The sequence below is a fragment of the Capsicum annuum genome, chromosome 12 (assembly GCF_002878395.1).
Source record: "Capsicum annuum cultivar UCD-10X-F1 chromosome 12, UCD10Xv1.1, whole genome shotgun sequence".
Lineage (NCBI taxonomy): Eukaryota > Viridiplantae > Streptophyta > Magnoliopsida > Solanales > Solanaceae > Capsicum > Capsicum annuum.
The window spans coordinates 225,075,453-225,086,094 of record NC_061122.1 but is presented as its reverse complement, the minus strand read 5'-3'; positions in this window follow the sequence as shown (position 1 = coordinate 225,086,094).

Sequence of the window (10,642 nt, the reverse complement as noted above, 5' to 3'; positions counted from 1 at the left end):
TATCCTCCTTGGTTTAACTTGTTGATCTATTTGTAGAGTAGATCGTTTGTACCCATAATGATTTTTTTTACATTTCATTTATTTGTTGAGTTATTTCATGTAATTTCCGACGGCTTCGATTTATTTTATTCTATCTATGAATATAATTAATTCTGAGTTTTGAACATATTAATTGAAATGGAGTACTAGATTCAAATATTGCAACAGATAATACATCTGCTGCAATAGATGACATATCTTATTAGACAGATTTAGATATATGTTGCAACATGAGATTCAACACGTAGGTCATCTGCTGGAAATTATATAACTGGTCTTCCTACTTTTTTTATTTTCTCCAATAGACTATCGATCAGTTGTAATAGATAAGTTATATATTGCAATAGATCATAAATTTATTGCGACAGACAGATGGGGAATATCTACTTAACGCAACAGATGACCAACCTATTCCATCAGATAATCAATCTGTCACAATAGGTACTATATTTGTTAGATATAAAATCTGTTGCATTATAAAAATTCAACTTTGCCAGACATAAAAATTATTGCCCCTACATGTATAGTGAAGTAGCTTGAAATGAAAATTTATTATCGTGTTCGTCTCTGTCTTTGTACATGTTCTTTTTTATACACGGGCTCCAAACATTTAGTTAGTACCCTATATGCCCAGACCCATTGCATCTTTCCCACAATGGTGTCGCACACACTGATCATTTGTGTGCCGGTCAGCAAACACTCGATGTATGCAAGCGAGTACGGCCTGCACGCTGCACCGGTTGTATTTTTTGGCAGCTGGATGTTCTTATTTTGACCTTTAAAAACCCATGATTCCTTCGCCAAGACTTCAGCCGGCAAATGATCCATCAGCTTACTCTGTGTCAACAACTTGGGCAACAACTTCAAGAGTAGTTGCATGTGGGTTAAAAACATCTTCTCACTGAACACAGGTAAGTTGCAGTCATAAATCTTAATCTTTCCCTCATATAGTAGTATCTCAACAGTGAGAAAATGGGTGACATCTACGTTCATGACTGCAAGGATTCTCTTTGCCTTGGTTCAGCTTTTACCGTGTGGATATGGCCACTTTCTTCTAACATATTTAATCGCTTCTTCATCCCATTGGAACGTAGAACCTAACTGATCAAACTACTGAAATCAGATTCTTACAGAGTTTAGCGTACCTATCCTTGAAAGTATTGTAAAAGTTGAGGTCCATTATCCTAACGGCAGCATCATAAGCATCCGGGTACACTAATTGCCTGCCCCTCATGAGGCAAAGAATTTCATCAACATACTGTGGTATAAAAAGATAATTTTTAAATAGGTTACTAATTGTAAAGAATAAAAATACAGTCGAAAGAATTCGATGCAGAGGGTTCTCTGAATCAGTTCACAGATTACCCAACCAATGCAACTTATGCAACAGATGTGTATTATGTTGCAACAGAATACCAAGTTTTCGCAACAGATTACACATCTGTTGCGTAGATTCTTCTTCATGGAGTAGATTGGATGGGTAGGTTAGCAAAAGTAAACTTACCTTGTCCTCATACAACACGTACATATTTGCCATATTCGAGAAGTCTTTGGCAGCAAATGAATACATGGTGTATTCTTTTTGAACCTTCATCTTGATGAATTCTTCCAGTTCCTTCTTTTTGTCTTTGCCAAGCGCCGTCCACCTTCTTTGACGACCCCTGAACTTCAACAACTATTGGAGCCAAGGGAGTTGCAATTTTTGCTGGTTTCAGAATGGAGAGAATTTGTCTAATTTTTCTTTTCTTCCTTCTAACCTCCCCTGTAAGAGTGCATGGCTCCCTCACCTCGTTGGATGATATGACACCCCTTCTGGATTTCAACTTGTCAGCAGCTTCAGCAATAGCCTCTAGCTTGTTGAGTAGTTTATCCTCTCTATCCTTGCACACTTTGCATTTGCAATGAGAACATGAGGGTGAGAAGGGGTGAGAGGGACCACTATAAGGGTGGGAGGGACTGGTGTAGGGGTGACAGGAAGGATTTGTGCAAAGGGTGTTTTCAAACATATTTATTTTTTTCTACGCACCAACATGCTCATAATCACAATTGGCAGCAGCAGGATGGCTGCCACCTTCACAAACAACTCCACCGGTAACACCCCCAGAAGAAGACCCAGATCTGTTGCAGTTTGAGTTTGGTCGTGAAGAGCTTCAACATTAGACTGACCTTACCTAACTTATCTTCTTATGGATGTTGCTCCATCCAATTCCTTCTTTATTAACTCCACCATTGGGTCTTCTTTTGTATCAACAAGACCCAGAGTAAGAAAAGAAGTCATCCCCAGCTCATCAATGGTAGACACGATCCAAAGATGCACAACCTATAAAAAATAACAGGAGGAATTTAAATCATATAATAATAATTTACAGTTAGTTGGATTACATAGGGATCGGGTTATGTTAACACATCCAACTTATGCAACAAATGATCTAGCTACCGTAACAACTGATCTGTATATTAAAACAGATTGATAGTATATTACATCAGAATCCCATCTGTTGCATAATTTACAGTAGATGGGTAATTTGTTGAGTAAGGTTTAGAGAATAGAGCAATATATGGTTAATCTGTTGTGAAATATGGATCATCTATTGCAATAGATTACCCATCTGTTGTACCAGTTATAGTTGACGGGTAATCTGTTATAATAGATGGAATATCTGTTTCAATATCTTTTTTTGAGGAAAATTATTTTAGTTGAAAGAAAACGTACTGCATTATTCGGAGGGTTAAAGAGATCAGCCTCATTAATATTTTTTTTGCTGGTCTCTACTGCAGCCAACCACCTAAGGATCCTTGGATGAGAAACCTTATCTGAGTAATCCGTGAAATGCTTTTGGAGGGGAGTAATGGCTTCACATGCCCAAGCTTAAAAATTATAAACAGGAAGCAAGCAAAAAAAAAAGTCACAAGTATATTCAATATAAATTAATGAATGAGTAAAACTAGTGATCAATTTTACCATGAAAGCCCAAGGAAAGCCCTATAATGTGGTCGTCTTTGGCTTTAGCTCTTTTAGTAAATATTTGGCAGTCAAGTAGTAGCTATCGTAGCTCTAGGGATAATCGTTGAATTTCCCAAAATCATCAGCAAGCACAAACAAATCACGTTCTATGACTTTCTTGATGTCTCTTGCTAATAAAATGGAATGGACAAATCAAACTAAGCACAATTTCTTCCTGTAGTGCTTTGGTATGTCTTTATTCTTGAGATCCGCTATCAAATCCTTCACTTTGTAGCTAGGTCCAACAATGCCTAACAACCCATCTTTTTTTACCTTGCGTTTGTTGGACCCTTTGTGGGGTGTTTTCTTGATGGCAGGTTCTTCTGGACGATCGCATCTCAAGCCCGCCACAATGGAAAACTCTTTCAATCCAAAACAAACCGGCATGCCACAGTAGTTGATCCAGACTTCATCCATCTTATTTATGCCCTCCTTCAAACCTCCATCATCCCCCGCATACATGATCCTGCGCTTGAGAAGGCCATATACTATGATCATTGAGAAACGGAGAGGGCAGGGCCCAGACAGCTCAAGAAAGTGTGCAAAACAGCTCTTCTTGAAAAGTCCATCTATGTTTTCCTTCTTCATAATACTCCTAAGTTCATCAAAAGGTTTCCCCAACTGACATTTAAGTACAAGATCACCAAATACTGCATTAGGGTTATTCATCAGCATCGCAACTCGAAACTTGTCAATACTAATGGTTTTGACAGAATCACGCTGGAATTTCGATATTATTTCATGCCCCATTGGTGAGGAGGAGTTATCACTTTACTCGGCTTCATTTTGCCCTGACTAAGATTGTTTTGGAAGTTCCTCCGAATATATCTGTACTCTAGCTTTTTTTGTTTGGTGATCGAAAGTTGATCCACTTTCTCCACTTTCAGTTTCTTTTCTTTTGGGAGACATCTTTTAACTACAAACAAAAGAAAAACAAAAAATACGTTGCATTTGCTGTCTGCATAATTTTTTAAAAAAAGGTGAGACAAATTTCAATAAATTATTCTTACCACATAACCAAAAAAAATACTCCAACGGACAACCCATAAGTTGGAATAGATGGGGAACCCGAATCTGTTTGAAGACCAATTCAATATCTTCCCACAGAAATTCCACCTGTTTCAACAGGTGGAGAAATTTCAATAAATTATTCTATGCCACATTACAAGAAAATACTCCAACGGATAACCCATCAGTTAGAACAGATGGGGAATCTGTTTGAAGACCTATTTAATATCTCCCAATAGATCTTCCAACCATTGCAATAGATGTACCACCACCACCACAACCAATTCCACCAAGACCACCACCAATGCCACCAATACCAATACCAAGACCAGCGACACCACCACCAAAAAACATAAATACCAACACCACCAACAACAGCCACCAACAATACCACAAACACCATCCAATAATACCACGATAGTCAACAAAACACTGAGAGAAAAACTAGGATTTTCTCGGGTGCTTCCTACTTTTTTAGCATCAAAACTCAAAATTGTTAACCCATTCTCGAAAATAATATAACTAAAAGTCTTCTTTTTTATCATTAACTAAAAAGCCCTATTTTTTAGAATAAAGAACAAATGTAGAACTCTTTTCGAACTCTATTACATGCGAAAATAGAGAAAACAACGGATACAAGCGGGAATGAAGTCAAAAAAACAACTATATGTAGTCGTAAATGGGAAGAAATCAACCTGTTTTGAAGGGTTGAGCAATATGTTGAGTAGTTGTTATTTGTATTGTTGAGAGGGAGAAGACACCCCGAAAGAGAGAGAGAGAAGAGTGAGAACTTAAGATTTAAAATGAAAAAAATTTCATGCAAATGGATGATTTGTATGGGTTGATTTGTAATTTTGGAAACGAATGACAAGTTTTGAAATTGCTAATTAGGTCTGAATTGATCTTAATTAATTTTAAAAATTTTAAAAGATATAGTTTTTAAAACATTGAGTTGATGAGAACTCATTTCAACTCAGAGTGATCGATCGACGACTCGGGTTGGGATGAACGCAATACCAACGCCATGGAATTGTAAAGACTCAATTTATTTTGTAGTTGACCCTGCGAGCTCATTAATTCATCCCTAGTCTCACCTATATCAACTTAGGTACTATCACTATCCTAACATTGAGTTGATGAGAACTCATTTTAACTCAGAGTGATTGATCGACGAGTCGGGTCAGGATGAACGCAATACCAGCACCATGCAATTGCAAAGACTCGATTGGATTTGTAATTGACCCTGTGAGCTCATTCATTCATCCCTAGTTCCACCTAAATCAACTTAGATACTATCACTATCCTAACATTGAGTTGATGAGAACTCATTTCAACTCAGAGTGATCGATCGATGACTTGGGTCGGGATGAACGCAATACCTACGCCATGCAATTGCAAAGACTCGATTGGATTTGTAGTTGACCCTGCGATCTCATTCATTCATCCCTAGTTCTACCTAAATCAACTTAGTTACTATCACTATCCTAATATTGAGTTGATGAGAAATCATTTCAACTCAGAGTGACCGATCGACAACTCGGGTTAGGATGAACACAATACCAGTGTCATGCAATTGCAAAGACTCGATTAGATTTGTAGTTGACCCTGAGAGCTTATTCATTCATACCTATTTCCACCTAAATCAACTTAGGTACTATCACTATCCTAACATTGAGTTGATGAGAACTCATTTCAACTCAGAGTGATCGATCGATGACTCGGGTCGGGATGAACGCAATACCAATGCCATGCAATTGAAAAAACTCGATTGCATTTGTAATTGACCCAGCGAGCTCATTCATTCATCCTTAGTTCCACCTAAATCAACTTAGGTACTATCACTATCCTAATATTGAGTTAATGAGAACTCATTTAACTTAGAGTGATCGATCAATGACTCGGGTCGGTATGTACACAATACTAACGCTATGCAATTGCAAAGACTCGATTGGATTTGTAGTTGACCCTGCGAGCTCATTCATTCATCCCTAGTTCCACTTAAATCAACTTAGGTACTATCATTATCCTAACATTGAGTTAATGAGAATTCATTTCAACTCAAAGTGATCGATCGACGACTCGGGTTGGGATGAATGCAATACCAATTTCATGCAATTACAAAGACTCGATTGAATTTGTAGTTGACCCTGAAAGCTCATTCATTCATCCTTAATTCCACCTTAATCAATTACAATAAAATCTGTTGCAACAAACGACTAAGCTGTTGAAAATTTTCAAATAGGTACATATATGTTGCAATAGATGACATATCTTATTTAATTATAAAATAGATATTTTCATCTGTTGTGACAGATGACTGAGCTGTTGGAAATTTTCAAATAGATATTTATATCTATTGTAATATATGACATATCTAATTTTATTAATTATCAAATGAATATTTTCATCTGTTGTCACAGATGATTGAGCTGTTGGGATTTTTAAACAGATATTTATATTTGTTGTAACAGATAACTGAGCTGTTCGAATTTCTAAACAGATATTTATATATGTTGTAACAGATGACATATCTGTTTGAAAATTGTTTTTTCTCTTTTAATTTTAAAGCAAGAAGCTTCTGGTCTGAGTAGATAATATCAAGTAGTAGTACTTACTACTAAAGGCGGTAAAAAATGTTTCTTGGATATCTCAAAAGTGAGTTCATTGAACAGTCTTGTCTTGTATTTTCCATGTCAGTAATCTTATTCTTACTCGTGCCCCTCAAATTATTAATGAATATTGAAAACCACCACGTCTACTTACACAATGCATCTATAAAAATTATCTCATCTCTTCCTTCAGCTGCAGTTTATTTTATTCAACTCTTATCTTTTTGTCTCTCCTCTTTAGGGTCACATCCTTTTTTCTCTCTTTTCTGTTCTCTTTTCTTCTCATAAAGATCTTTTCAGATCTAAACCCATCCATATCTTTTCTCGACTTAAATTTCTGTTTTGATCCCCTTTTTAATATTAAGGTATGGTCTATTATTGCTCTTTCATTCTCTTCTTCTTCTTTGCAAGTTATTTACATCTATTTTTTATTTAATTAATATTTACCCATATCATATTTATTAAAAAAAATTAAGGAACTTGTAAGTGTTGAATAAACAATCCGAGAATTTTTATTACAATATAAGAAAAAAGTCATCTGTTGGGAGAAGTTTAAAAGCCTTGTTGGCAGTATCATTTTTTTTGTATGTATTTTGTTTGTTTCATTATTGTTGATGCAGTTATTGATGTTGTTGGTGGGGTTGGTGTTGTTGGAACTTGTGGTGTGGTGTTGTTGATGGTTCTGGAACAAAGAATGTTGCTTCTTTGTTGTTGATGATGTTGTTGGAACAAATATTTTTTTTATTGATGTTTATTCTATTGTTGATGTTGCAACAGATGGAGAAACTGTTGAAACAAATAAAACCACCAGAAAGGCTGGTTTGATGTATTACATCAGACTCCACATCTGTTGCAACAGACTCCACATCTGTTGCAACAGATTCCACATCTTTTGCAACAGATGGATAATGTTATTTTTGTGACATCAATTTTTTTCCTCTTCTTTATAAATATAAGGAACTGACAGTTGATCAACTTTTGACGGACTATCGCAAGAGGCTGTAGTAAATATGGGATCGGAGTAATAAGCTGCTTGCAGATGGAACCATTTCCTATGTAGGAGATATGTACTACTGATAATGTTATCGTGGAAACACACACAGAGTGCACTAATTTTATAAATGATGTTTTTACTGATTAGTCATAGATCGTTCAAACAAGATGTATGCAGTTTTACGATTAAGTTTGGTAGGTCCAAACTGATAAGGCTGAGGACCATGAATATAGTTCTGATAGCCTGTTAAGATTTAATATCGGTTGTTGCTCATGTTTATTTGTGAAGCATTGTGAAGGGATCTATTTTTTGTGTCATTGTAAAGAGATTCAATAGCGATTGGACTAACTTTTAGGGTGTATTGGACCCTTAGAGGGCCTTCGAAGCTTAGCACTGTATCTAACAAGAACGAGAAACCAGTATAGTTTTTTCCCTAGCCAAAATTTATATGGTTGGATTGCTCGCTCGGGGTGATGATTATATGCCAGAATGTGCAGTAGGAAAATGCTTTCGAAGGAAAATAGGTGGTTGATGAAAGACTATATCATCTGAGAGCTAATTAAAGAAGAGACATAGGGTAGATACAACTTCTAACGAATCTGGCCGGTGGAATTATCTTAACAGATACGAGATCTGAATCAAGTGCAAATATGAAAGTGTATCCGGTAATGTAATTTCATCTGTTGTGTCTCTTAAAGAAAAATAATGCATCTGAACACTTTGCTAGGGATCTGCGTGGTTGGGATTATCACCTAGATAAAAAATATAAGAAGACTAATAAAGAAGCTTCATAGGCATCGAGGGTTGAAATGATGTACAGCAAGTCTAGAAAACTTATGCCAACAGAAACTGCAGTTAAAATAAGGAATCTAAGCGAAGGCGGAAAATTTTTGAATTTTAAATTTCATCCCATGATTTCTTATTTGTGTTTCCGATTAGGTCCACTGTCATTGACCTGATCAGAACCACAAACGATATTGAAAGGCAAATAGAGTATCATTGCTTCCTTAGCAATATGGTCATAATTGATTGTGTTTTCTTGCCTTGACGTGTTTTCAACATTCCTTGGAGAAGATCAAATGCTTGCTATAGTATGTGAATCCCAATAATTTTCAAGCTTGCCTCCAGCTTGTTGATTCTGTATTCAAGCTGGTCGTTGCCATCTTCAAAGTTGGTAAAGAGTTCCTCGTCTCTTGTAAGCACGATCAGGAACACTACCTTCAAAGTTGTGGTATTCTAGAAGCCCTTCAAAACACTTTTTTCAGAAGCCTTAAAGGATACATGGAGGGTCTCTGTGTTTTTTTAGGTCAAAATATGTTGATGCACGTTGACGACATGGTCCCAACAGTTGAACAACACACTTTTATCAAGCATTGCTCCATGCATCTTGCTTAACCAATTTGATAAATTAGTAAGCATGGAGTTATGTAGAGTGTGCTCTAAACCGGCTCTACCAAGCCTATCAAACTTTATGTAACTCTAAGCTCATTACTCTATCAAAAAAATATGACCGAGTTAGTGCACAAACTGAACGAGCTCAATCTCTCAGCCTTTCTATTGATTGCTCTTCACCAATATAGATTACAAGATATTATCTATGCAAAAGTCTACATCATCGCCAGACATGTTTGCTTGAGAGCAATTCTTCTGAAGATATCTGTTGATATCTTCTGAAGAATTGTTCCTAGGCAAGCATGTCTGGCGATGGTGTAGACTTTTGCATAGCAGATATCTTGTCATCTATATTGGAGAAGAGTGATCAACAAAAAGGCTGACAAATTGGGCTTTTTTGATTTGTGCACTAACTCAGGCATATTGTTTTGATAGGGTAGTGAGCTCGGAGTTACGTAACGTTTGATAGGCTTGGTAGAGCCGATTTAAATCACATACTATGTAACTTCATGCTTACTAATTTATCAAATTGGTTGAGCAAGATGCATTGAGTAACGCTAGATAAAAGTGTGTTGTTCTACTGTTGGGACCACATATTCAATGTGCATCAACATATTTTGACCTAAAACAAACACAACGACCCTCTATTTATCCTTTAAGGCTTCTAAAGAAAGTGTTCTGAAGGGCTTCTAGAATGCCACAACTTTGAAGGTAGTGTTCCTGATCGAGCTCACAAGATACGAGGAACTCCTTACAAACTTTGAAGACGGCAACGAGCATCTTGAATACAGAATCAACAAGCTACAGGCAAGCTTGAAAATTATCGAGATTCACATACTACAGCAAGAATCTGATCTTCTCCAAGGAATGTTGAAAGCATGCTAAGGCAAGAAAACACAATCAATTAATCCATATTGCTAAGGAAGTAATTATTCTCTATTTGCCTTTCAATATCGTTTGTAGTTTTGATCAGGTCAACGATAGTGGACCTAATCGAAAATACAAAAAAGAAGACATGGGATGAAATTTAAAATTCAAAAATTATTGTCTTCGCTTAGTTTCCTTATTTTAACTGCAGTTGTTATTGGCGTAAGTTTTCTAAACTTGCTAAACATCATTTGTACCCTCGATACCCGTGAGGCTGCTTTGTTGGTGTTCTCCTATTTTCTATATAGGTGATAATCCCAACCATACAGTTCCTTAGCATAGTGTCCATCTGCATTGTTTTTCTTTCAGAGACACAACAGATGAAATTACATTACTGGATAAACTTTCATATTTGTACTTGATTCAGATTTTGCATCTGTTAAGATAATTCCATCGGCTAGATTCGTTAGAAGTTACTTTTTACCCTATGTCTCTTCTTTAATTAGCTCTCAGATAATATAGTCTTCCATCGACCACCCATTTTTCCTCAAAAGTATTCTCCTACCGCACCTTCTGGCATATAATCATCACCCCGAGCAAGCAACCCAACCATATAAATTTTGGCCAAGGCAATAACTATATTGGTTTTTCATTCTTGTTTGATGCAGTGCGAGGCTTCGAGGGCCCTCTAAGGGTACAATTCACACTTAAAGTTAAGTCCAATCGCTA